The following is a 26,326-nucleotide window of genomic DNA, read 5'->3' on the forward strand; positions in this document are numbered from 1 at the left end:
TACTTATAAAAATGAAACATTGACATAACCATAAGATAAGAGGAGTACAATTCCACACAATTCCCACCACCAGATATCCGTATCCCATACCCTCCCATGATAGCTTTCCTATTCTTTATCCCTCTGGCAGTATGGATACAAGGTCATTGTGCGATGCAGAAAGTGGAAGGCCTGGCTTCTGTAATTGCTTCCCCACTGAACATGGGCATTTACTAGTCAATCCATACTTCCAGACTGCCTCTTTCTTTTCCTAGTAGGGTGGGTCCCTGGGGAAGCAGAGCTCCAGAACACATTAGTGGGGTCATCAGTCCAGGGAAGTCTGGTCGGCATCATGCTGGCATCCGGAACCTGTTGGCTGAAATGAAAGTTAACATACAAAGCAAACAAATTGTTGAACAATCAAGGATAGAATAGTGCAGATGAAGAATTGGGGGCAGGTCCTCCATTTTGTAGATAGCTAGTAGGCATATTTTAGTTATATTTCAAGGGTCCTGAGGCTATACTAGTTTTTTTTTCTCTTAGCCTAAAATCTTTATTTTTTAATTTCTGTATTGTAGAATTAATGTTTTACATTTGACAGTAGATACAATAGTTTGTACATGCATAACTTTTCCCAGTTCTCAATATAACAATACAACCCCCACTAGGTCCTCTGTCATCCTTTTTGGACCTGTATTCTCACCCCCCAGCCACTCCAGAGTTTTTTACTTTGGTGCAACATTCCAATTCCAGTTCAGGTTCTATTTGTGTTTTCTCTTCTGATCTTGTTTTTCAACTTCTGCCTGAGAATGAGATCATTGCAAACTAATCCTTCTATTTCTGACTTATTTCACTTAAAATGATTTCTTCAATCTCCATCCAAGATCGGCTGAAAATGGTGAAGTCACCATTTTTATAGCTGAGTAGTATTCTATTGTGTATGTATACCACAACTTGCTAAGCCACTCATCTGTTGTTGGACACCTGGGTTGCTTCCAGGTTTTGGCTATTACAAATTGTGATGATAAGAACATATATGTACACAGATCTTTTGGTATGGGTGTGTTGTGTTCCTTAGGATATATCTCCAGAAAAGAAGTTGCATAGGGTAGGTTCATTTCTAGCCTTTTGAGAGTTCTCAAGATTGTGCTTCACAGAAATTGGACCAATTTACATTCCCTCCATCAGTGCAGGAGAGTTCCTTTGACCCCAAACCTCTCCAGCATTTGCTATTACCTTTTCTGATGTATGACTGAATGTTAATTTTGTAGCCTGGCACCTTACTGTATTACCTGATGGTTCCCAAAAGCCTCTTCTTGCTGAATCCCTTAGGTTTTTCTATGTATACTGTCATGTCATCTGCATATAGAAAGAGTTTGACTTTTCCTCTTTCAATCTGTATCCCCTTTATTCCTTGCTCCTGCTTGATTGCTATGGAAAGAACTTCCAACACTATGTTAAATAATAATGGTGATAGTGGGCAGCCCTGTCTAGTACCTGATCTGAGGGGAAATCTTTCCACTTTTTCACCACTGAGTATGATATTGGCTGTAGGTCTGCTATATATAGACGCCACTATCTTCAGGAACTTTCTATCTATTCCCATTTTTGTAGTGTTTTGATCATAAAGGGATGTTGTATTTTGTCAAAGACTTTCTTTGCATCTATTGATATGACTACGTGGTTTTTGATCTTGCCTTTATTTATGTGGTGGATCACGTTGATTGATTTATGTATATTAAACCAATCTTCATCCCTAAGATAAACCTCACTTGGTCATGATGAACAATCTTTTTAATGTACTGCTATATCCGGTTGGTGAGAATTTTGTTCAATATTCTAGCATCTATATTCATCAGAGATATTGCTCTGTAGTTTTTGTTTTTGGTTGTGTCCTTGTCTGCTTTTGGTATCAAAGTGATGTTGGCTTCATAGAAGCTGGAAGGAAGTATTCCAGTGTCTTCAATCTTCTGGAAGACTTTTAAAATTAGTGGTATTAGTTCTTCTTTGGAGGTTTTGTAGAATTCATTTGTAAAGTCATCTGGTCCAGGACTTTTATTTTTGGGAAGATTTTTGATAACTGTTTCAATTTCATTAGCTGTGATGGGCCTGTTCATATCACCTGGTTTTTCTTTACTTAATTTTGGAAGTTTGTAGGTATTTAGGGAATCATACATTTCTTCCAGGTTCTCTAGCTTATTGGCATATAGTTGTTCATAGAAGTTTTGCATGATATGCTTAACTTCTGCAATGTCTGTTGTGTCTCTTTCATTTACTATCCGATTTATTTGGGTCTTCTCCCTTTTTTGTTTTGTGAGTCTGGCTAAAGGTTTGTTGATTTTGTTCACTCTTTTGAAGAACCAACATTTACTTTCATTGATCTTTTGGGTGGTTTTCTTATTTTCAAAGTTATTTTTTTCTGCCCTAACTTTAGTGATTTCTGTACTTCTGGCTGCTTTATGGTTCCTTTGTTCTTCTTCTTCTAGGTCTTTAAGATGTGTAATGAGGTTGTTTATTTGTGTTTTTTCTTGTTTCCTAATATGTGCTTGTGTTCATAGCCACATGAACTTCCTTCTCAGTACTGCCTTAGCTGTGTCCCAAATATTTTGATAGCTTGTGTCTTCATTTTCATTGAACTTTTGAAAAAATTTATTTCTCCTTGATTTCTTCTTTGACCCAGTAGTTCTTGAGTAGTGTACTGTTGAACTTCCACATCTTGGGACTACTACTAATCTTTTGTTAATTGTTAAGTGTTACTTTTTTTCCCAGTGTGGTCCGAGAAGATGCTTGGGATGATTTCAATGCTCTTGAATTTGCTGATGCTGTCTTTGTGGCCTAACATATGGTATATCCTTGAGAATGACATTTATGGACTTGAGTAAAATGTTTATTCCAATTTCTTGGGATGAATGACTCTGAAAATGTCCAATAATTCTAATTTATTTAGCTCCTCATTTAGCTTCCTCATGTCTTTATATATTTTCTGCCTGGATGATCTGACAAGTTGAGAGAATCGACTGTTGAAGCCCCCTACTATGACTGTGTTGATAATATTTTGCTGTAGCTCTTCAGTAGATGTTTGATGTATTTAGATGGCTTCTCATTGGGTGCATAGATGTTAACAATTGTTTAGTCCTCTTGATTGACTGAGCCTCTGAACATTAAGTAGTGTCCATCTCTATCTTTTTTAATTTTATTGATTTTTTAAAATATTTATTTTATTTATTTATTCCCTTTTGTTGCCCTTGTTGTTTTATTGTTGTAGTTATTATTGTTGTTGTCGTTGTTGGATAGGACAGAGAGAAATGGAGAGAGGAGGGGAAGACAGAGAGGAGGAGAGAAAGATAGACACCTGCAGACCTGCTTCACCGCCTGTGAAGCGACTCCCCTGCAGGTGGGGAGCCGGGGTTAGAACCGGGATCCTTATGCCGGTCCTTGTGCTTTGCCCCACCTGCGCTTAACCCGCTGCGCTACAGCCTGACTCCCAATTTTATTGATTTTAAATTCTATCATGTCTTGTATAAGAATAGCTGTTCCTGCCCTTTTTTGTGTGCCATTGCCTTGTATGATAGTTTTCCATCCTTTCACTTTGAGTCTGTGTTTGTCTTATTGATTTAGGTGGGTTTCCTTATTGTACAATTTTTTAATTTGCTCTCATATATTGTAAATATTATGGTGATGTTCTTGTTTATAAGATTTTTTTGGAACCTCTTTCAGGACATGCTTGGTGATGGTTGCCTCCTGTATCTGTTGCATTCCTGAGAAGGTTTTGATCCCTCCATCTAATTTGAATGAAAGTCTACTGTGGCCACTTATTACTTATTACATACTAAAGCCTTAGAACATATTTTTCCTTTCTTGTCTCTAAATTCCTGCTTACTCTTAAATCTTATGAAGCACAGACATAGCTCGCCATTTCCCAACAATGCAAAGCTAAAAACAAAGAAATATAGGGGGTTGGGTGGTAGTGCAGCAGGTTAAGCACATCTGACATGAAGGGCAAGGACCAGCATAAGGATCCTGGTTCAAGCCCCTGGCTCCCCACTTGCAGGGGAGTCGCTTCACAGGCAATGAAGCTGGTATGCAGGTATCTATCTTTCTCTTCCCCTCTCTGTCTTTCCTTCCTCTCTTCATTTTCTCTGTCCTATTCAACAATGGCATTAATAATAGTAGCAAGAGCAACAAAGGCAACAAAAAATGGGGGGAAAATAGCCTCTAGGAGCAGTGGATTTGCAGTGCTGACACTGAGTCCTAAGCAATAGCCCTGGAGGCAAAAAAAAAGTTATTCCTAGGTGCCTATTAATTTTTATGCAATTGCAAATGGGATTTATTTCTGGGTTTCTTATTTTATTTTACTGTTTGTGTATAGGGATTCTATTGATTTTTGTATATTAAATTTACAATCTATTACTTTACTGCCTAATTTTTTAAATGCTTTTTACTGTATTGTATTAGATTTTTAATTCTTAAGATATATTATTAATATTATATGTTTATCCATTTATTATTGGATAGAGACAGAGAGAAATTGAGAGGGGAAGAGTAAATAGAGAAGAAAAGAGACAGGGAGACACCTGTAGACCTACTTCACCACTCATGAAGCTTCAGCCCTACAGGTGAGGACCAGGAGCTTGAACCTGGACCCTTCTGCACTGTAATGTGTGCACTTAACTAGGTGTGCCACTACATGCCCCTTAGAGTTGCTATGTATCCTAGCATATCCTGAAAGTAGACATAGTGTTACTTCTTCTCTTGGTATTTGGATTCATTTTATTTCCCTTACCTAATTACTATGAATAATACTTTCATAATTATGCTGAATAAGTAGATATACTTGAGTTGTGCCTGGTATAAGAAGATAAGCTTTCAGTTTTCGCCATTGCATATGGTATTGTCTATGGGTTTGTAATATATAAACTTAACTCTTCAAGATTGAGGACTGTTTAATCAAAGCAGCATCACCTTAATGCCAAAATTTGACAAAATGTCACAAATAAAGACAATTAAAGAATAATATCTCTGATGAGCACAGGTGCTAAGAGTCTAAACATATTTTTAGCAAACCAGACTCAACAGTATATGTAAAAGACCCCATGTACCTTAAAAAAATCCAATTATATTTTATCCCGGGAACTCAAAAATAGTTCAGTATACACAAATATAATCCACCACATCAGATACAGGAATAAAAAGCATATGATTATTTCATTATATGCAGAGAAATATTTCAATAACATTCAGCATTCTTGTATGACCAGCTTTTATATGGTACGAAAGACAAGTTTGATTATTAATCATTGATAACAGGTACAAACCCTTTTCCAATTACATTTAAAAATGTATGCAACAGTGTTCCTAAATATTCTTAATTAAAACAGTGACAGAGATAAATGAAAATACATGGATTTTTTTTTTTTACAAAGAGCCAGTGTTATTGCTTTTTCTTAGTTTTATATTTTTCACTTGAGAGGGTTAATAGTTTATGGTGCAATCATTGACATATGAATACAGTTTCATTATATAATAGGCACCCAAATTTATTTTCCTCTCCCTCCTTCCCAGAGTCCTTTGCCGTGGTACAATACACCATGACCAGTCCATGTTTCACTTCATTTTCTCTCTCCCCAAAGTTCTTTGCTTTAGATTAATACACTATGCCCAGTCTATGTCTCACTTTGTGAAAATGTCATACATCAGAAAGGACAAAAATGACAAATTTTGGAAAGGATGTGGACAAAAAAGGAAACTTTTTCACTGATGTCCCCATTTTATTAATACCACTAATAAGTGAGATCATTTGGTACCCATTCTTCTTCTTTTGGCTGACTTCACTCAACATGCTGTCCTTGAGTTTCATCCAAAAGGATGCAAAGGAGACAATGTCATCATTTTTAAAAGCTGAGTAGTATTTCATCATGTATATATACCACAGTTTCTTTTAACCACTCATCCGATGTTGGAAATCTGGGTTGCTTCAATGTTCTGGCAATTATAAATTGTGCTATTATGAACATACATGTGATACATAGATATACACAGAGAGACTACCTCTACTGTTTTTTATTTATTTTTTAATTATTTTAATTTATTTACTGGATACAGATAGCCAGAAATTCAGAGGGTATGAGTGACAAAGAGGGAGAGAGACAGAGAGACACCTGCAACACTTCTTCACCACTTACAAAGCTTTTCCCCCTGCAGGTGGGCAATGGGAGCTTGAACCTGGGTCCTTGTGCATTGTACCATATGCACTCAACCAGTTGCTTTTCTGATAGGTGCTTCTGTTTCCTTTAAGTAAATCCCCAGGAGAGGAATTGCTGGGTCATAAGATAGGTCCATTCTTAGTGTTTTAATAAGTCTCAAAATTGTTTTCCACAGTGGTTGGACCATTTTGTATTCTCACCAGAAATGAAAAAATGTCCCTTTTTCTCCACATCCTCTCTAACATGTGTCATTTCTGTCCTTTCTGATGTATCACATTCTCACATGTATTGTCTTTATTTATATTTATCTGATGATCAATGACTTTGAGCACCTTTTCATATATCTGTTGACCTGAGGAAGAGATACAGAGAAAATGGAGCCAGGGCATGGGTTGCTTGTTAATTTATCTATTTTGGTGATTAGTTTACTGAGTTCTTTATGTATTTTGGTTATTAGTCCTTTCTCTAATGTTTCTTTTGCTGTGCAGAATCTTTTTAGTTTGATGTATCACCACTGGTTTATTTTCACTTTTATTTTCTTTGCTGTTGGGTTTGAATCTCTGAAGGATTTTTTGAAGTAGGCCAGGAAGCATCCTACCAATATTTTCTTCTATGTATTTGATAGTTTCTGCCCTAATGTCCATGTCCTTGATCAAGTTGGAGTTGACTTTTGTGTATGGTGATAAGTGATGGTTCAATTTCATCAGCTTGCATGTTTCAATCCAGTTTTCCCAGAGCTGATTGTTGAAGAGACACTTATTTTTCCATTTGATGGTTTGGACTACCTTATCAAATATTAGCTGGCTGTAGATGTGTTGTTGTTGGATAGGAGAGAGAGTAATCGAGAGAGGAGGTAAAAACACAGAGGAGGAGAGAAAGATAGACACCTGCCGACCTGCTTCATCTCTTGTGAAGCGACCACTCTGCAGGTAGGAGCTAGGGGCTCCATCTGGGATCCTTAGCCTGTCCTTGTGTTTACCTTACAGCCCCCTTATTCATTTTCTTAAGATGGCTTTTGCAATCTCGGTGATTTTTTTGGTTCCAAATAAGTCTTTGAAATTTTTGTTCTATTATTTTAAAGAAGTTCATTGGTACCTTGATGGGGATGGCATTAACTTTGACTCTGGACAGGAGGTCATTTTCATGTTAATACTTCTGAGCCGTGAGCATGGGGTGTCTTTCCATTTGTGTCTCTATTTCCTTGAAGAGTCTTTCATGATTTTTAGCACATAAATCCTTCACTAACTTCGTTAACTTTATTCACAAATATTTGATTTTTTTTCCTTCAGGGGGGTTATTGCTGCGGCTTGTTGCCTAAACCACAAATTCACTGCTCCTGAAAGCCATTTTTTCCCTTTTGTTGCCCTTGTTGTTTACCGTTGTTGTTACTATTATTGTTGTTATTGCTGTCATTATTGTTGGATAGGACAGAGAGAAATCAAGGAAGGAGAGGAAGACAGGGGGAGAGAAAGATAGACACCTGCAGACCTGCTTCACCACTCGTGAAGCAACTCCCCTGCAGGTGGGGAGCCAGGAACTCTAACCGGGATCCTTTGCTGGTCCTTGCACTTTGTTCCATGTGCACTTAACCCATTGTGCTACCCCAGGCCCCCCTTGATTTCTGTATCTTTTCTTGTTGTGATTTGGTGTTTTCATAGAGGAATGCCATTGATTTTTCTATATTGATTTTGTAATGTGCCACTTTATTCTTCAATCATATCTAGGAGTTTACTACAGGACTCTTTAGGGTTTTGTATAGATACACATGTTATGTGCAAACAGGAACAGTTTAACTTCTTATCTTCCCATTTGTATCCCTCTGATTCCTTTTTACTGCCTAATTGTTATGACTAGGACTTCCAAGCAATGTTGAGTAGTAGTGGTGACAGTCCTGCTTATACCTGACAGAAAAAGAAATCCCTTCAGTTTTTCACCAATGAGTATGGTTTTGAATCTTGGTTTACTATATATGGACTCAATTGGTTTGAAGTATTTTTTATAAATAGGTATATTTCTCTTTTTTTCCTTTGTACTCTTTTTTAAAGATTTTTTATTTATGAGAAAGATAGGAGAAAGAAATAACCAGGAATCATCTGGCATATGTGCTGCTGGGGATTGAGCTCAGGACCTCATGCTTAAGAGTCCAAGACCCCACTGTGCCACCACCTGGACCATGTTATTTTTCTTTAATACCAATTTTGTAATTATTTTAATCATGTAAGGATGTTGGACTTCAGTTGAAATTATGCACTTTTTGGTTTTGCATTTGTTGGTGTTTTGGAACAAATCTATTGATTTATGTATCTTAAATCAACCTGGCATCCCTGCAATGAAATCTACTTGATCATGGTGCATAGACTTCTTGATGTATTGCTGTATTCAGTTGGCTAAAATTTTGTTGAATACTTTAGTATCTGTGTTCATCAAGGATAATGGTCTGTAGTTTTCTTTTTTTGTTGGATCTATCTGTTTTAGATATTAGTATGATGTTGTATTCATAAAATGTGTTGGGGGAAACCCTTGTGTCTTCAAGAGTTTGGAAGAGTTTGAGGAGAATTGGTAACAGTTTTTCTTTAAAGGTATGTAGAATTAATCTGTGAAGCCATCTGGGCCTGGACTCATTGTTAGGGAGGTTCTTGATGACTATTTCAGTTTCTTTGACCACAATTTGTCTATTCATGTTCCACATTTCCTGTGGTTTAACATGGTGATTGTTTCTAAAAAAAAAAAATGTACCTACCTCCTCCAGATTTTCAAGTTTTGTGGCATATAGTTAGTTGTTCATAGAAGCTTTGTATGATGCTTTCAAATTCTGTTGTGTCTGTTGTGATTTGACTCCTTTCATTTATGATACAATTTCATTTATTTATTTATTTATTCATTTATTGGATAGGGACAGAGAGAAATTGAGAGAGGAGGGGGAGATAGTGAGGGCGAGAGACAGAGAGACACCTGCAGCCCTGCTTCACCACTTGTGAAGCTTACCCCTACAGGTGGGGACCAGGGGCTTGAACCTGTGTCCTTGTGCTCTGTAATGTGTGCACTTAAATAGGTGCACCACTGCCTGGCCCCATTTATGATTCAATTTCTTTGGTTCTTCTCCCACTGTTTTCCAGTGAGTCTGGCCAAGAGTTTGTCAATTTTGTTTACCCTTTAAAAAAACAGCTACTAGTTTTGTTGACCATGGTTCTTTTATTTTCAGTGTTGCTAATTTCTGCTCTAATTTTTGTTATCTCACTTTGTCTGCTTGCTTAGATTTCTTCTGTTCATCTTTTTCTAATAGTTTCATGTGTGAATTCAGGCTGTGTGTATTATTGTTTCTTTATGTGTACCTGTATAACTATGAACTTCCCTCTTTGTGTTGCTTTAGCTGTGTCCCAAATACTCTGATAAATTGTGTCTTTATTTTATTTGTTTCTATAAACTTTTTAATTTTCTCTTTCACCCAACAATTATTGAGTAGTGTATTGCTGAGCTTCCATATTTTTTAAATTTAATTAATTAATTTATTTTAAATTTCTTTATTGGGGGATTAATGTATTACATTTGACAGTAAATACAATAGTTTGTACATGCACAAAATTTCTCAGTTTTCCACATAACAATATAACCCCCACTAGGTTCTCTGTCATCCTTTTTGGACCTGTACTCTCCCTTCTACCCACCCCAGAGGCTTTTACTTTGGTGCAATACACCAACTCCAGTTCAGGTTCTACTTGTTTTTTCTCTTCTGAATGAGATCATTCCATATCCATCCTTCTGTTTCTGACTTATTTCACTTAAATGATTTCTTCAAGCTCCATCCAATATGAGCTGAAAATGGTGAAGTCACCGTTTTTAATAGCTGAGTAGTATTCCATTGTGTATATATACCACAACTTACTCAGCCACTCATCTGTTGTTGGACACCTGGGATACTTCCAGGTTTTGGATATCACAAATAGTGCTGCTTTAAAAAGATAGGTACAGGGAGTCAGGCTGTAGTGCAGCGGGCTAAGCGCAGGTGGCGCAAAGCACAAGGACCGGCATAAGGATCCCGGTTCTAACCCCGGCTCCCCACCTGCAGGGGAGTCGCTTCACAGGCGGTGAAGCAGGTCTGCAGGTGTCTATCTTTCTCTCCTCCTCTCTGTCTTCCCCCTCCTTCTCTCCATTTCTCTCTGTCCTATCCAACAACGACAACAACAATAATAACTACAACAATAAAACAACAAGGGCAACAAAAGGGAATAAATAAATAAAATAAATTTAAAAAAATCTAAAATAAAAAAAAAGATAAGTACACACAGATCTTTTTGGATGATTGTGTTGGGTTCCTTAGTATATATATCCCCAGGAGAGGAATTGTAGGATCATAGGATAGGTCTATTTCTAGCCTTCCGAGAGTTCTCCAGACTGCTCTCCATAGAGGTTGGACCAATTCACACCAGCAGTGAAGGAGGGTTCCTTTGACCCCACAACATCTCCAACATTTGTTGCTGCTACCTTTTCAGATGTATGACATTCTCACAGCAATGAAGTGTTATCTCACTGTTGTCTTTATTTGCATTTCTCTTACCAAGACTTGGAGCATTTTTTTCATGTGTTTCTCGGCCTTTTGGATCTCTTCTGTGGTGAATATTCTATACATGACCTCTCCCCATTTTTGGATGGGGTCATTTGTTTTCTTGTTCTTGAGTTTGGAACAGCTTACATATTTTGGAGTTCTTTGTAGCATTCTCTTTGTTGCTGAATGTTAATTAAACTCCACTGTGATCTGAAAAGATGTTTAGGATGATTTTGATTATTTTTTTATTTTTATTTATAAAAAGGAAACACTGGGAGTCAAACACTGGGAGGCGGTAGTGAAGTGGTTTAAGTGCATGTGGTGCAGAGTGTAAGGACCAGTGTAAGGTCCTTAAGGATCCCGGTTCGAGCCCCCAGCTCCCCACTTGCAGGGGAGTGGCTTCACAGGTGCTGAAGCAGGTCTATCTTTCTCTACCCCCTCTATCCTCCCCTCCTCTCTCCATTTCTCTCTGTCCTAGCCAACAACGATGACAACAATAATAACTACAACAATAAAACAACAAGGGCAACAAAAGGGAATGAATGAATAAATAAATAAAGATTTAATAAAAAAAGAAAACACTGACAATAATCATAGGATAAGAGAAGTACAACTACACACAATTCCTACCACCAGAACTCATCTATCCCATCCCCTCACCTGATATCTTTCCTATTCTTTATCCCTCTTGGAGTATGGAACAGCATCATTATGAGTTACAGAAGGTGGAAGGTCTGGCTTCTGTAATTGCTTTCCCACTGAACATATGCATTGACAGCTCAATCTATACTCCCACACTGTCTCTTGCTTTCCATAGTGGGGCAGACTCTGGGGAAGCGAGGGTCCAGGATACATTGTTGGTGGGGTCATCTGCACAGGGAAGTCCAGTTGGCATCATGTTAACATCTGGAACCTGGTGGCTGAAAAAAGAATTAACATATAAAGCCAAATTATTGACTAATCATGAACTGAAAGGCTGTAATAATGCACATGAAGAGTTGGGGGGGTCTCCATTTTTGTAGACGGTTAGGAGACATATTCTAGTTATATTCCAAAGGGCCCATGACTATACTAGTTTTTTTTTTTTCTTTTCTTTTCTCTTTTTTTCTGAGCCTGATATGCAGGTAGGTCCAAGTTATTGTCTGGGGAGATGATGTCATGGCTGGAAAAGGACCAGAAAGCTGGGTCAGGGAAGAGAGTAGCTCCCAAGTATGGGAAGGGTGTATAAGTATTGTTTACTGTAAACCCCACTGATTTGATGTGATCTGGGGATTCAGCTTAGGAGCCTATGTGACCTCTGTATCCCTATAGATCTGAGCTCACATTATGTGGTCATGAGAAGTAAATTCCCAAGCTGCTCCAATATAGGACCCATCTTGCTCAAGTGGAAGATACGGTATGTTGTCTAGCCTTCATTTGGATGACAAAAATTCTCTACTGTTGTTGATCTACATTGAGAGCAAGGTCCTATGGGGGCCATCAAAGGTGTATTGTGTTATTTTGATAGGGATGACTGGTAACAATGGAGAGAGGGATTTTTTTTTTGTGGTATGGACCAATCATGACTTTTTGAAAATCTCAGTACTCTCCTACTAGGGCCCCAGCTAATGGTGTGGCCTGATAGTGACTAAAGAGTTATCCTTAAAGGATGCCAGACTCTTGCCCTTATTCAGCTTTTGTAGTCCTTACTTTGATAAGGTTAACTTTGGAGTGAGTGAGGGGAGTACAATAGGAGGTAAATGAGAAGGGTTTCTAATTCTAAGTAGAAACTATTTTATTAGGAACTTTATGGCATTTTTTTAGGTCTGTCTACTTGCTTGCTGCACATACTCACCACCGATTATTGTGCACTTTTGCTTTCAGGTATATTTTTTGCCCTAATTTATGAATACATGGTTACATCTGCCCTATCTCATTTGACCTATTCTATATATAGGTTTTAATAAGAGGAGAACTACCTGGAATGGAATTAGCTATCCTATGAAAGGAAAGATCTCACCTGAGTAATGAGGCTAAAAGGTTGACATTCCATGTTGGACATCTCTGGACAGTCTGAAGTGAAGCATGTTGAGGTGGTATTCATTGCATTGATTAGGTTGGGAGCAGCATATGGGGTATCATTTGGTACAAACTGAGAGAGGCATGCTGAAAAGTGAGCCTCACTATATAGGTTCCAGGACTAGACAAAATATAGGCTCTATAGAGGAAGCAGGAGTTTCCTGCTGTCTTCAAGTTTAAGAATGCAATACATAGTTATTACTGTAATCAGATTATTTTGCATTGGGTTAACCTTGAAAATCCATTTGTTAGAATTTTCTGTATCATATACAACATCACCAAAATTGATGTCCTTTGACATTATTTGTATATAGCTGTGTATTATAGAGAAATGCCACCAGTTGCTTCTATTCTTCCTGGTCCTTGCTTTTAAGAGAGTCAATATATCAAACACTCAGCCTATGGTCTGTGCATTAAAAAGTTTGAAACATTCAATCAATTTTGTCACTTTCTGTCGGGATAGCCTGAGGGTGCTTCTTCCTGAGCAAGTGCTCTCTGGGTTGGAGAGAACTCGACTGGAGCCAACCTAGGCTGCTATGTGGGAGAGGGATCAGGAACTTGTGCTGGGCTAGCATCGCAGGAGAGAGACTCTTGGAGCCAGAAGGCAATCCCATGTGTGTTTAATCAGAAGAGCAGCTTTATTTATACTCACCAAGAAGGAAATAGTAGGGTGGAAAACAGGATGTGATGTAGAGAGGGTGGAGCGAAAAGAGAGTGCAAACTAGTGGTGGAAAACAGGGTGTCACTAGGAGAGGGGGCAGAGTGAAAAGAGACTGTGAACCAGTGGTAATTAAATCTATGCCCTGTAGGCAGGGTGGTTCTCAAGTAAAACAGTGATTTTGTAAATAGACCACAGCATTAAGCAGGGGGGAGCTGGCGGACTGCCCAACAACTTAGTAAAGTAGAGTTTTTTATGACTAAAAGTTAATAAGAGTGTACATAAACACAATTCCCACCACCAAGATATTGTGTCCCATTCCATCCTCCCCACTCCAGCTGCCCCCCAACCCCTTGAAGCCAAACACTCACCTTCACCCTTGTCCCAGAGATTTTACTTTGGTGCCCTACTCTAAACTCAGTCAAATCTTGCTTTGAGTTTAACTTTCTGTTCTTTCTCAACTTCTGTTTAGGAGTGGGAACATCTCATAATTGTCTATCTTTCTGACTCAGTTCACCTAAACTAATTCCTTCTTGCCCATCCAATATGGGTCAGAGAAGGTGGGTTCATTTTTTCTTAATAGCTGCATAGTAGTATTCCATTGTGTATATATACCATGGCTATGTCAGACATTCATCTGTTGTTGAGCACCTGGATTGCTTCCAGATTTTAACTATTACAAAATGTGTTTTCACTTCTTTGGCCAGGTTTATTCCTAAGCATTTTATTGATTTTGCTGAAACAGTGAATGAGAATGATTTCTGGATGTCTTCTTCTTCAGATTTAGTGTTTGCATAAAGACATGCCACTGACTTTTGTAACTGATTTTGTATCCTGACAACTTACTATATTGTCTAATAACTTCCAGTAGTTTTCTGCTGGATTCTTTAGATTTTTCTATGTATATTATCATATCATCTGCAAATAGTGGGAGCTTGACTTCTTCCCTTCCAATCTGTATCCTTTGACTTCTTCCTCTTGCCTGATTGCTATGGCAAGAACTTCCAATAGTATGTTGAAGAGTAATGGTGATAATGGACATCCCTGTCTAGTCCCCGATCTGAAAGGAATGCTTTCAGCTTCTCTCCCTTGGGTATGATATTGGCTGTAAGTTTGCTATATACAGACTCCATTATCTTGAGGAATTTCCCATCAATCCCCATTTTTTGGTAGTGTTTTGAGCATGGATGGGTGTTGGATTTTGTCAAAGGATTTATCTGCTTCTATTGAGATAATTATGTTTTGTTTTGTTTTTTGTTTGTTTTTGTTTATGTGGTGAGTGACACTGATTGACTTACGTATGTTGAACCAGCCTTGCATTCCTGGGGTAAATCCCACTTGATCATGATGAACAATCTTTTTTATATACTTCTGTATCTGGATGGCCAGGATCTTGATCAATAATTTAACATCTATGCTCATCAGAGATACTGGTCTGTAGTTTTCCCATTTTTGTTGTGTCCGTATCTGCTTTTGGTATCAGGGTGATGTTAGCGTCATAGAAGTTGGAAGGGAGTGTTCCTGTTTCTTTGATCTTTTCAAAGAGCTTTAGAAGAATAGATATTAACTGTTTCCTGAAGGTTTTGTAGAATTTGTAAAGCCATTTGACTTTTGCTGTTGGGAAGATTCTTAATAACTGTTTTGATTTGTTTGTCTATGATTGGTCCATTTAGTTTTTTTAGTTCTTCTTGTTTCAGTTTTGAAAGGGTATATGTTTCCTGGAATACTTCCACTTCTTTCAGATTCTCTAGCTTGGTGGCATATAGTTCTTCATAAAAGTTTCTGGTATCTGTGGTGTCAGGTGTGATATCTCCTCATTTACAATTCTATTTATTTGAATCTTATCCTTTTTTTTTTATTTAGTGTAGCTGGGATTTGTCAAGTTTGTTAAATTTTTCAAAGAAACAACATTTGGCTTCATTGATCTCTTATTTTCTATGTTGTTTATTTATGCTCTAATATTAGTGATTTCCATCCTTCTGATTGCTTTAGGGTTCCTTTGTTCTTCTTCCTCTATGTCCTTAATGCATGTATTTAGGTCATTTATTTGAGCTTTTTCTTGTTCTCTAATGTGTGACTGTATGGCTATGAGTGTCCCTCTCTGTATTGTGTGTGTCTTCATTTTCATTTGTTTCCAGGAACATTTGAATTTCCTGCTTGAGTGCCCATTTGACCCAGTAGTTTTTAAGCAGCATGTTGTTGAATTTTCAAATTTTGAAACTTTTAGCAGTTTTCTATTTGTTGTTGAATGTTAGTTTTACCCCACTGTGGTCTGAGAAGATAACTTGGGATGATTTCAATGCTCTTGAATATGTTAATACTGTCTTTGTGGCCTAATATGCAGTCTATCCTTGATGATGTGCTGTGTGGATTTGAAAAGAATGTGTATTCCAGTTTTGTGGTGTGTCAAACTCTGAAAATGTTCAGGAGGTTTACTCTGTCCATCTTCATTTAATTCTCTTGTTTCTTTGTTTATTCTTTGCTTAGGTGATCTGTTTATGTGTGAGAGTGGGTTGTTGAAGTCTCCCACTTTTGTATTATTATTGATTTTTTGTAGTTTTTTAGTAGGTGTTTGATGGTCCCTCATTCAGTGCATAGATATTAAAAAATTGTTAAATCTTCTTGGTTGATTGATCCTCTAATCTTTATGTAATGACCTTGCCTATCTTTTACTTTTATTTATTTAATTTATTTTATTTACTTTTTTTTTTACTTTATTTAATTTAAAGTCTATTATGTTAGAGATGAGAATGGCTGTTTCTGCCTTTTTTTTTTATGGTCCATTTGCCTGTGTTTTCCATCCTTTCACTTTAAATATGTGTTTGTCATGTTGGGTCTGGTGGGATTATTGCTTGAGTTTTGTTTTCTGATCCATCATCCCACTCTGTGCCTATTAATGAGTGCATTTAAGCCATTGATGTTTATTGATATTATGGAATTAAGGTATTGCATTGTCATTATTCTACACTTTTTTTATTTGATCCTGTATATAGCAAATATTATGGTGAGGTTCTTGTTTACAAGATGTCTTTTAGAACCTCTTTCAGTGAAGGCATGGTGAGGGTTGCCTCCTGTATCTTTCGCTTTCCTGAAAAGGTTTTGATCCCTCCATCTAGTTTGAATGAAAGTCTAGCAGGATACATTATCCTTGGTTGAAACCCTTTTTCATTGAGGCTCAATAGATATCTTGCACTTCTCTTCTGGCTTTTAGACTTTGAGTGGAGAAGTCTGCTGATAATCTTATGGGTTTTCCCCTGTATGTGACTTGCTGCTTTTCTCTTGCAGCCTATAGGATCCTTTCTTTATCCTTGCTTCTTTTCATTGTAACTGTGCTGTGTCTGTGTCTTCAGGTCTGGATTGATTCTGTTTGGGACTCTCTGGGTCTCTTGAATTTTAATGTCCTTTCTGTTTTTTTGGTCTGGAATATTTTCTTCTATTATTTCCTCTGGAATGTTACTTCCTCTTCCTCTCTTTCTTCCTCTCCTATGCCAATTATATAAATGTTATTTCTTTTGATATCATCCCATATGTTTCTGTTGTTGTTTCCAGTTTCTCTCTACCTCTTTTTTTTTGAGTTCTTTTTACCTCTTTCTTAGTTTTCTCTAGCTCAACCCCTTTCTGGATAATTCTGTTTTCTGCTTCTTCTAATCTGCTTTCCCTTCCCTCAACTTTCTTCTTCAGTTCAGTTATATTATTAGCTTTTTGTGCTAATTGGCCTTTTATCTCAGCTATTTCAGCTTTCAGTTCCCTAATTACCTCGACGTAGCTAATATTTTCCTTGAGGGTCTCATTTCTTTTTTCCCTAGTTCTGGTAAACTTTTCCTCCATAGTTGTCTTCATTTCTTCTGATTATTAGGTTTATTATTTATTGCATATTTTCCTTTCTATGGTTACTTTTGACTGATTTGGAGTTTCTTCTGGACTCCTGTCCTGATTCATTGTGGTAGCAGTTTTATTTGCCTTTGATTAAACCATTACTTTTTTTATTGGTGTGATTTTTATTTTTCTGTTCTGTCATTCTTCAGTTGTTGTGTTTGGAATACAAACCACACTATACTAAAGTCTTTTCTCAAGTACAGTCACAAACCTCAGAAATTACAATAATAGTAAATGGAGCATGGATTGATGTAGTTCAATCAATACCAGTTATCCAATCAATACCTCCAGTCCAAGAAAAAAAAATTAGACAAAACCAAAAGAGAGAAAGAGAACTGGAAAATGGAAAAGCAAGATTAGACAACTATGAAAATCTATGGTTCACTATAATTTCTAATAATAGCAAGACTAGAAAGGAAAGTAGAAAAGAGAGAGACACACACAGGGTCCACTCCAAGTCAGATTTCTTCTACAATATAATTCATAAAGGAATGTCAGTGAATTCAGAAAGCAAAAGAAGGAAGGAGGAAAAAAGGGCAGTGAAAGGAAAGAGATTTTTTCTCTTGAATTAGCTAGGAGGAGAGAAAAAAATATATGTGGAGGGAAGAGGGATAGAGAAACAAGTTCTTCTCACATTGGATAGTATATGCAGTCACCTTTCAATGGAAAAAGCAACAACAGTTAATTTTGGTAAACCTGAAGAGCAGGGAAAAGGGACATGTGTAAATAATAATAGCAATAATAAAATAAAAATAGATTATAAATCAATAACAGTGAGTCTGCAGCTTGGGCCACTCCATATCGGCTGCACACAGCCTGGTCCCCTTCCAAAACCAAGGAAAGACAACTATTTATAAGAGGTATATAAAAAAAAAGTCCAGCTAGTCTTCCCAGTCAAGGCTGAGGCCCTGATTGGTCAGGTATTCTACCACTCAAATAGAGCTCCAGCCCCCTTCAAAAAGAAAAGGGAAAGTCTTAGAGTGACACCCCTGATGAGCCATGAATCTTGGTAAAGAAAATAACTCTGCAGGAAGCCTTCTAAGGAGCAGCTGGCCAGGATTGGGGTGGGGTGGTTAAGGGCACTGTTTGGGGCGGGGGTGAGGTAAGAAATAGTCAAGTTGAAGATTTTCTTTTCTTTGTCCTTTTGTTCTCTGTTTGACAGGCTAAGAGTGGGTTATAGGACTCTATTTTGATGTTACTCTGACCACCCTTTATTCACCCTTTCCACCTAAAGCCCAGATCTTACCCTCTCCAGAGAATCCCAGATTATAATTTGCTTCTTTTTGGAGCTCACACCAGGTATGGTCTCCAAGTCACCATTTTGGCTCTGCCCCCTGATTTTCAGTATGTTAATGTTGTCCATGTGGCCTATCATATGATTGATTCATGAGGATGTCCCTTGTGGATTTGAGAAAAATATATATTATATTAGCATGACAATCTCCATAGATTTCAGGTAGTTCTATTTTATCCATCTAATCATTTTATTTTCTCATTCCCTTATTTATTTTCTGCCTCAACAGAAATACATTTTAATCAAGCCTAAACAGAAATAAAGTTTTATTTCATATTTATTCTCTAAAAGTAAAGATAGAAATTTTCTGAATTTGTACCTGAAAATTATATTGAAATTTGGAATTAACTTTTCCAACTATCTGTAGGGTTGTTTTTCTTTATTTGTAATTGTAAATGCTGTAATATTTTGAGATACTAGAAAAAAGTACAACAGGTTGTTACTACAACTTTCCAAACATACTTACTAAGGACCCAGCAGTGAGCTTAGGAAGATATAGTAGTCTGAGGAATTCAGAGCCTTAAGCTCTAGCTCAGCTCCTTATTTAGTTCTTATGTTCTAGCTAGACTATTTCATTTTGTCCTTCCAATTATTTTTTTATTCTGAGACTAGAAATTTCCACTGATTCTAAGCATGATAATTTTCTTTTTCTTTTGTCCTCTCTCCTTTTTCTCTTTCTCATATATTTTAATTTTATTTTTAGTAGTTGAAGATATTTATTTATTTTAAGTAAGTTGTAATTCAATATTTTTTATTTCCTTTTTTCCAATTTTATTGATGGTATAAATGATTTACTGTATAGTTGTTGAGTCATGGCTACAGCTTCTCATCTCCCAATAGTATGTGTCTAAAGAATATCCTCACTTCCAACTTTGGATCTTTTCCATCATCATATATCAAAGCCCCATGGCCTTTTCCCTCTCCCAACACTTCATTCCCCAGAGTCATTTGCTTTGGTATGGTACACTCCACACTGTTCTAGTTTCACTTTCTGTGGGCCAGGAAAACTGGTCATTTGAATAATGCACTGTTTTGCTATGCATACAACCCAAGTTTGAGCCCTGCCCATACTAGTTTGAAGGAAGCTTCTTGTATTTCCTTCACTTTCTCTTTGCTTCTCTCTCTATATTTTTTCTCTATTTGAAAAAATTCACCCTGGATTATTGAATCTTTAGAAATGACCAAGACACATAAACAAAAACAAACAAAAATCATTGTTTCATAGTTTTTACTGTAAAGATCTTTCAAGTCCTTTGTTAAATTACTCCACTTTATTTTTTTAAACCTCATTATTATTCATTTGGAGAAAGTTTTATCAGAGTAATAGGAGTTAAGTAATAACTGTCAGGGTTTAAAGTATACTTTTGAGAAAGCTAGGGGAGAAAAAAAAGAATAAGCTATGTTTAAGGACTGTAATAGATACACAGGCTGATTTTCAACCACACACTCCTATGGCATTTAAAATGCTATAATGTAATCTCACTTCCATTTTAGAGAAAGGTAAGAGGATATATGTCTAAATAGGGGTAGTTGATGATACTGAAAAAGACAATTGGAAGGGAAATCCTTAGTGATGCTTTGTTAAAGAGAACTTCAAAGTATTTCTTACAGATTACTGAGACAATATAAGGCAGTAATTTAAATTCACCTTTACTGTTTTTTATTTTACTTATTTTTTATTGAGGGTTTACAGTTGTTAGTCTATTTACAGTTGTTAGTCTATTTTTTTCACATGATTTTTTTATCTTTAATCTCTTTGACTATTGAATAAAGCTCATATTACATAGCAAGATGTCAAAGACCTTTTATTATATATTCCCTTGCAGCCTTTCACTGACTTGTAGATATGCCTTGCTTTTTGGCCCCATAAATATGAAACAGTATGATGGTCTTGGAGAAATGTGGAAATGTATCCTCATGACAACCCTGGAAATCACCACAGCCTCACCTCAGTAAATTGAAACTGAAGTTGAAATAAAAGTGCCTAAGAAGCTCGATTTGTGCATCTATCTTAATGTAAATACTGTTGGATTATTTTACCTTTTATTTAATTTTTAGCCTCTACCTTTCCCTCCCTCTCTACTAACAGCATACCCTCATTAAATGGACCCCTATGTGTATGGTTACTAAGGGAAGTATTATATTATATTCCCATCTATATCCTAGGACTTAACAGGAAGGGTCTTAGTGCAATAATACATATTAAAGTACTGAATATATATATATATATATATATATATATAGTTTTTATTTATAAAATGGAAACACTGACAAGAACATAGGATAAAAGGGATATAATTCCACACAATTCCTGCCATCAGAACTCCATAGCTCATTCCCTCCCCTGATATTTTCCCTATTCTTTAACCCACTAGGAGAATGGACCCAGGTTCATTATGGGTTTCTGAAGATGGAAGGTCTGACTTCTTTAATTGCTTCCCCACTGAACATGGGCATTGACAGGTCGATCCATACTCCCAGCCTATCTCTCTCTTTCCCTAGTGGGGTAGTGACCTGGGGAGGTGGGGCTACAGGTCACATTGGTGGGGTCGTCTGCACTGGGAAGTCTGGTTGGCATCATGGTAGCATCTGGAACCTGGTGGCAGAAAAAGAGTTAAGGTAAAAAGCAGAGCAAATTGTTGATAATCATGAACCTAAAGGCAATAATATTGTTGATGGATATTTGGAGTCTCCATTTTGGAAAAAGCTATTAGGTCTATTTTATGTATATTCCAAGGGGCCCATGACTCAACTAGTTTTTGCGTGTACCTGACATCTATTATGCAGGTGACCTAAGCTATTGTCTGGTGGGAGAATATATATTTTAGTGTCTGTTTTCAGTATCTTCCTTTAATGTTTCTCCTGACACCAAGACCTGAAAGAATTTAGGTTGTGTCTGGCATGACAAGAGGGCTGTAATAAATACTAGTGAACAGTTTTGGAACTTGACTTTTTATTTATGTATTTATTTATACTGACACCTGAACTATTACTGGAACTAGATGTCAGCATGATGACTCCACTATCCCAAGTGACCTTCTATTTGTCTTTTTGACAGAGGCAGAAAGAAACTGAAAAGCAAGGGATATAAAAGAGGGCGAGAGAATGAGAGAGGCCTCTAGCATGGCTTCACAACTCATGAAGCTTTCTCCTTGTACCATGCCCCCTTGTATGTTATAATGTGAGTTCCAGTGGGTGTGCCAATTCCCAAGCCCTGACATATCTTTTTAAAGACAATACCCAGTCATTTATTGATGAATGTTCATCAGTACCTGGTTGTTTATGATAAAATTCTAATTGGAACTGAACTTTGGTCATGAGGAAAGTGCTGAAGATGGAGCAGCAAAAGGAGAAGGGGGTAATAATTCCTGCTTTGGGAACTTTATCCTAGGGATATACGTAACCACCAAAAATAGGCAATGAAACTTAAGGTTTTTAGTATTCCATTATGCCATAATCTAGATCAAATATGAGCTTCTGCAGGGCCTACTGAGAGAAGGACTGAAGTGCAATTATTGAGAGGAGGGAGGAAGGGCATTTTGAGGCTAACCAGGGAGAAGATAATTCTGAAAAATAGGATAAGTGTATCAAATCCTTGATGGCAATGGAAGTTTTTGGATGGATATTTTCTCAAAAATCACATAAACAGCTGAAGAGAAAAAGAAAGGTTTTATTGGCAAGGAGGCAATGTGTACTCTGGGAAGACTATGTAGTCAACATGGACTACAGACTGAATTTCCATAAAAGGAATAGGTCTAATTTCATGCAGGAATAATACTGTAGAAATCTATACAGATTTAATTTTCTACCACAAGGCATATTTTTCGATGAAAGTAAATGTGGGCTTGCACAGTTGAATAAACAAGGTGATCAGAAAGTATGTGTACATTCTTCTTCTTCTAGCGTTTGCCCTTCTTCCGTAGCCAGTCAACAGCGTCAGGTTGAAAACTGTCAGGAGCTGCTTTTTGCTGGCTTTGAAAGTGACTGGGATCCATGTGGATTCAGTTGGCTAGGAAGGATCGTCAGTTTCCCCAATGAATGGGTACTCACGGGATGCACCACGGGAAGGTCAATCCAATGCATCCCATGTGTACATTGAATGGTGGGGATATCAAATGGGATATTTTAAGGGGGAGAAAAAGGGACATGGGACATGGAGGAATCCATTACTTGGACTTCACTGAACAGTTCTGTCCTGTTTAGGGGCTGAAGTTACTATGAATTTTTATTCATTAATATTAATACAAAATTTTAAGATTTTGTTTTGCTAAACACAAAACCACAAATATGACTGTGTACAGTTGTCATCTCATTCAAACTATAAACGTTTACCAAAGTGTATCTTTTTGCTTTCTTAACCTTAGACAGCTCAGTTTTGACAAGAAAGAGAGGAGAGTAGTGCAAATTATTGTTTGATTTTAGAGACTTCTGACCAGAAGTATAGGTTTTATTGCTAGAACTAGGAATGGCAATACATTGCAAATTTCTCTGTGTATTACTTAGAGAGCGCTTCCACACTACGATCATCATCTCTGGCATTATGCTGTTCCGCTGCAGAATACTGTGCCCCAGTATGGTTCTGTAGCCCCCATGTCCACTTGGTCGATTCCAAATTATATTCCTCCATGAGGATAATTTCTGGAACCATCCGTTCCACCCCGGTTCCATGGCTGCCAGTTCTTAGCAACATCACCCCACCAGATATTCGTCGGGATGCGGCATCATCTAAGTTCATTTCCCATGTTTACGCTCGACCGGATCTGCCCATATATGCGGATATCTTCACCCACCCTGTCCAACACTTGACATCTCGTCACCCAATCTGGTCCCCTATGCCTACACTGAACTTCTCTGTTCCAGACTCTTGGAAACAGAGTTGGCAGTCAGCTGAGGTAAAGAACAAACACCTCATCACAGACCCCTGCAAGCGTCAACCCGGCTTTGACCTAGCACGTTATGATTGGGCTCTCCTCAATCGCTATCGAACAGGCCATGGCCAGTGCGCCGCTATGTTCCATTGCTGGGGAGCCAGAGACGACCCGAACTGCCCCTGCGGCTACAGACAGACTATGACCCACATAGTCAACAACTGCCACCTCTCCAGATTCAAAGGAGGTCTCGAAACTTTACATCAGGCTCAACCTGACGCTGTTGATTGGCTACGGAAGAAGGGCAAACGCTAGAAGAAGAACTTAGAGAGAGGCCAAGATTGTGATTGTAAAATGTAAAACTTTATACATTTCTATTTATGTTGTGGCCTTGAAGTGTCCCATACTTGCCATCTCACTACCTTATGCCACTCTTCCATTTATATAAAGACAGAGAAACAGAAATACAAATAGAGATGGGGAGATATTTGGAATGTGTGGTCATGAAGTAGCAGGGAACAGAGCTGATCTACTTCAGAACAGCAGATATCAAACTTAATAAAACTCACCAACTACAAATGAGATATCCACAGCTTCAGGGGGAATGGGACTGAGGCCAAACATGGGAATTTGGCACTCCAAGCAACACAGAATGACACCATTTTTTCCCTCTAGGCTCAGTTAGTACTCAAAGCAAGACTCAGTGCTAGTGATGAGAGAAGGGAGCTTACAACCATTTAATCTCTATCTGAGGCATTTTAGCCTACTAAATTTCAGACAAGGGCACACCAAAAAAAGCAAGGACATTTGTGACCAAAAGGATTTTAGGGTGTCAGGTGGTAGCACACATGATGCAAAGCAAGGACCAGCATAAGGATCCCAATAGGAGCCGTCCCTTCCCCCCCCCACCCGCAGGGGAGTCGCTTCACAGGTGGTGAAGCAGGTTTGCAGGTATCTGTCTTTCTCTCCCCCTCTGTATTCCCCTCCTCTCTCCATTTCTTTCTGTCCTATCCAACAACGAACAGCATCACCAATAACAATAATAACCACAACAAAGTTACAACAAGGGCAACAAAAGGAGGGGGATGGCCTCCAGGAGCAGTGGATTCATGGTGCAGGTACTGAGACCCAGCAACAACCCTGGAGGCAAAAAAAAAAAAAAGCATTTTAGTCTACCACCCAATCATAGAGTTAATTTGTGGCAGCTGGCAGCTGCTAACCAGTGAAACTAAACTTTGTACTGATTCTATGAACTCAGCTGTAGCTCAGCAGCAAGCAACTAAGACTTGATTACAGAGTAACCATATATAAACACCACAAGGAGCACGGAAGAAAACGACAAGAGTTCTAACCTGAGCCCCCAACCCTCTGCCACAAAACATATAAATAAAGAGAAGCCTAGAGATCACAACAATGGAATCACCTGTTGACCAGCAGTAACCAGCACAATATGTGAATGCACAGAAAAATAGAAGAGCTAAACAACCAAACATGACGTATTAGTCAGACTGAAATAAACAGAGGGACTTAAGAAATTACAGATGTAGAGGGACTATGAGAAAAAGACTACAGAAAACTTACTATAAGGTGTCTCCAAGAATCTAAGCATAGTATAAAGACATATACTAAAGAGTTGAAAGAATAATTCAGCAAGAAATTAGGAAACACAAAATAAGAGTTATGAAGAGAGTTCTCTAGGAAACTAGAAAGCATAAAAGAGAACTTCAATTAGAGTTATCTAAGAAATTAGAAAACTTGAAAGAAGAACTTCACTCAGTTCACTAAGTAGTTAGAAAACATGAAAGGAAAACTTCAAAAAGAATTTCAGGTAGTGAAAGACACTTTGAGTACAGTTCAAGCTTATGTAGAAGGCTTAGGAAGAAGACTCACTTATGCAGAAGAAATTAAATCCAATGTAGAAGATACAGTTAGTCCTCTCTTTCAATTTAAAGATGAGGGAGAGGAATGGATTAGAAATAATGAAGCAGTGGTCCGGGAGGTGGCGCAGTGGATAAAGCATCAGATTCTCAAGCATAAGTTCCTGAGTTCAATCCCTGGCAGCACATGTACCATGGTGATCCCTGGTTCTTTCTGTCTCCTCTTGTGTTTCTCATTAATAAATAAATAAAATATTTTAAAAAATAAAAGAAATAATGAAGCAGCTCTCTGTGACAGTGCAGACTCCATCAAAAAGTCAAATGTAAGAGTTATAGGAATTTTTGAGGAAGAGGAAAGGATGAAAAGACCAAAGGCCATTTTCAGAGAAATTTTACCTGAGAATTTTGCTCACTTAGGCAACCCTCAGAACATACTTATTCAAGAGGAAGAGTGTATTCACTGGTACATGAATGCAAAATGACCAACACCAAGATGCATCATCAAAAAATTATCCAAAGTCAATGACACGGAAAAAATATTACAGGCTCCTTGGGAAAGAAAATAATTTATATAAAAATGTAAAGTTATCAGACTTTCATCAAAATTCTACTCACAAACCCTAAAGTTAAAAAAAAAAGAGGGTGGAATGACATATTCAAAATACTAAAAGAGAGGGAATTCTAGCCACAAATTTTGTGTCACGCAAAATTATCCTTCAAATATGAGGAAGACATAAAGGTTTTCTCAAATATTCAGATAATTTGCCATCATCTATCCCACTTTATAAGAATTACTAAATTTAAGAGACTTGGGCCAAATTAGCACTTAAATAACTGGGAGAAAGTCTAAAGTCCTCAGATAAAGAAAGTACTACAAAAGCTGAATAAAAGCAAAGGACTGTCTTAATAATGATCTTTTTTTAATTTATTTTTTTATTTAAGAAAGGATAAATTAACAAAACTATAGGGT

General features: G+C 37.5%; 1 protein-coding gene across 2 annotated transcripts in view; it reads left to right on the plus strand.

Moving 5' to 3' along the window:
* The window catches only part of GRM5 (glutamate metabotropic receptor 5), a 654,830-nt gene that overhangs the window by 70,441 nt on the left and 558,063 nt on the right, over positions 1-26,326 (plus strand). The gene's annotated exons all lie outside the window — the stretch shown is intronic.

The sequence above is a fragment of the Erinaceus europaeus genome, chromosome 17 (assembly GCF_950295315.1).
Source record: "Erinaceus europaeus chromosome 17, mEriEur2.1, whole genome shotgun sequence".
NCBI classification, from domain to species: domain Eukaryota; kingdom Metazoa; phylum Chordata; class Mammalia; order Eulipotyphla; family Erinaceidae; genus Erinaceus; species Erinaceus europaeus.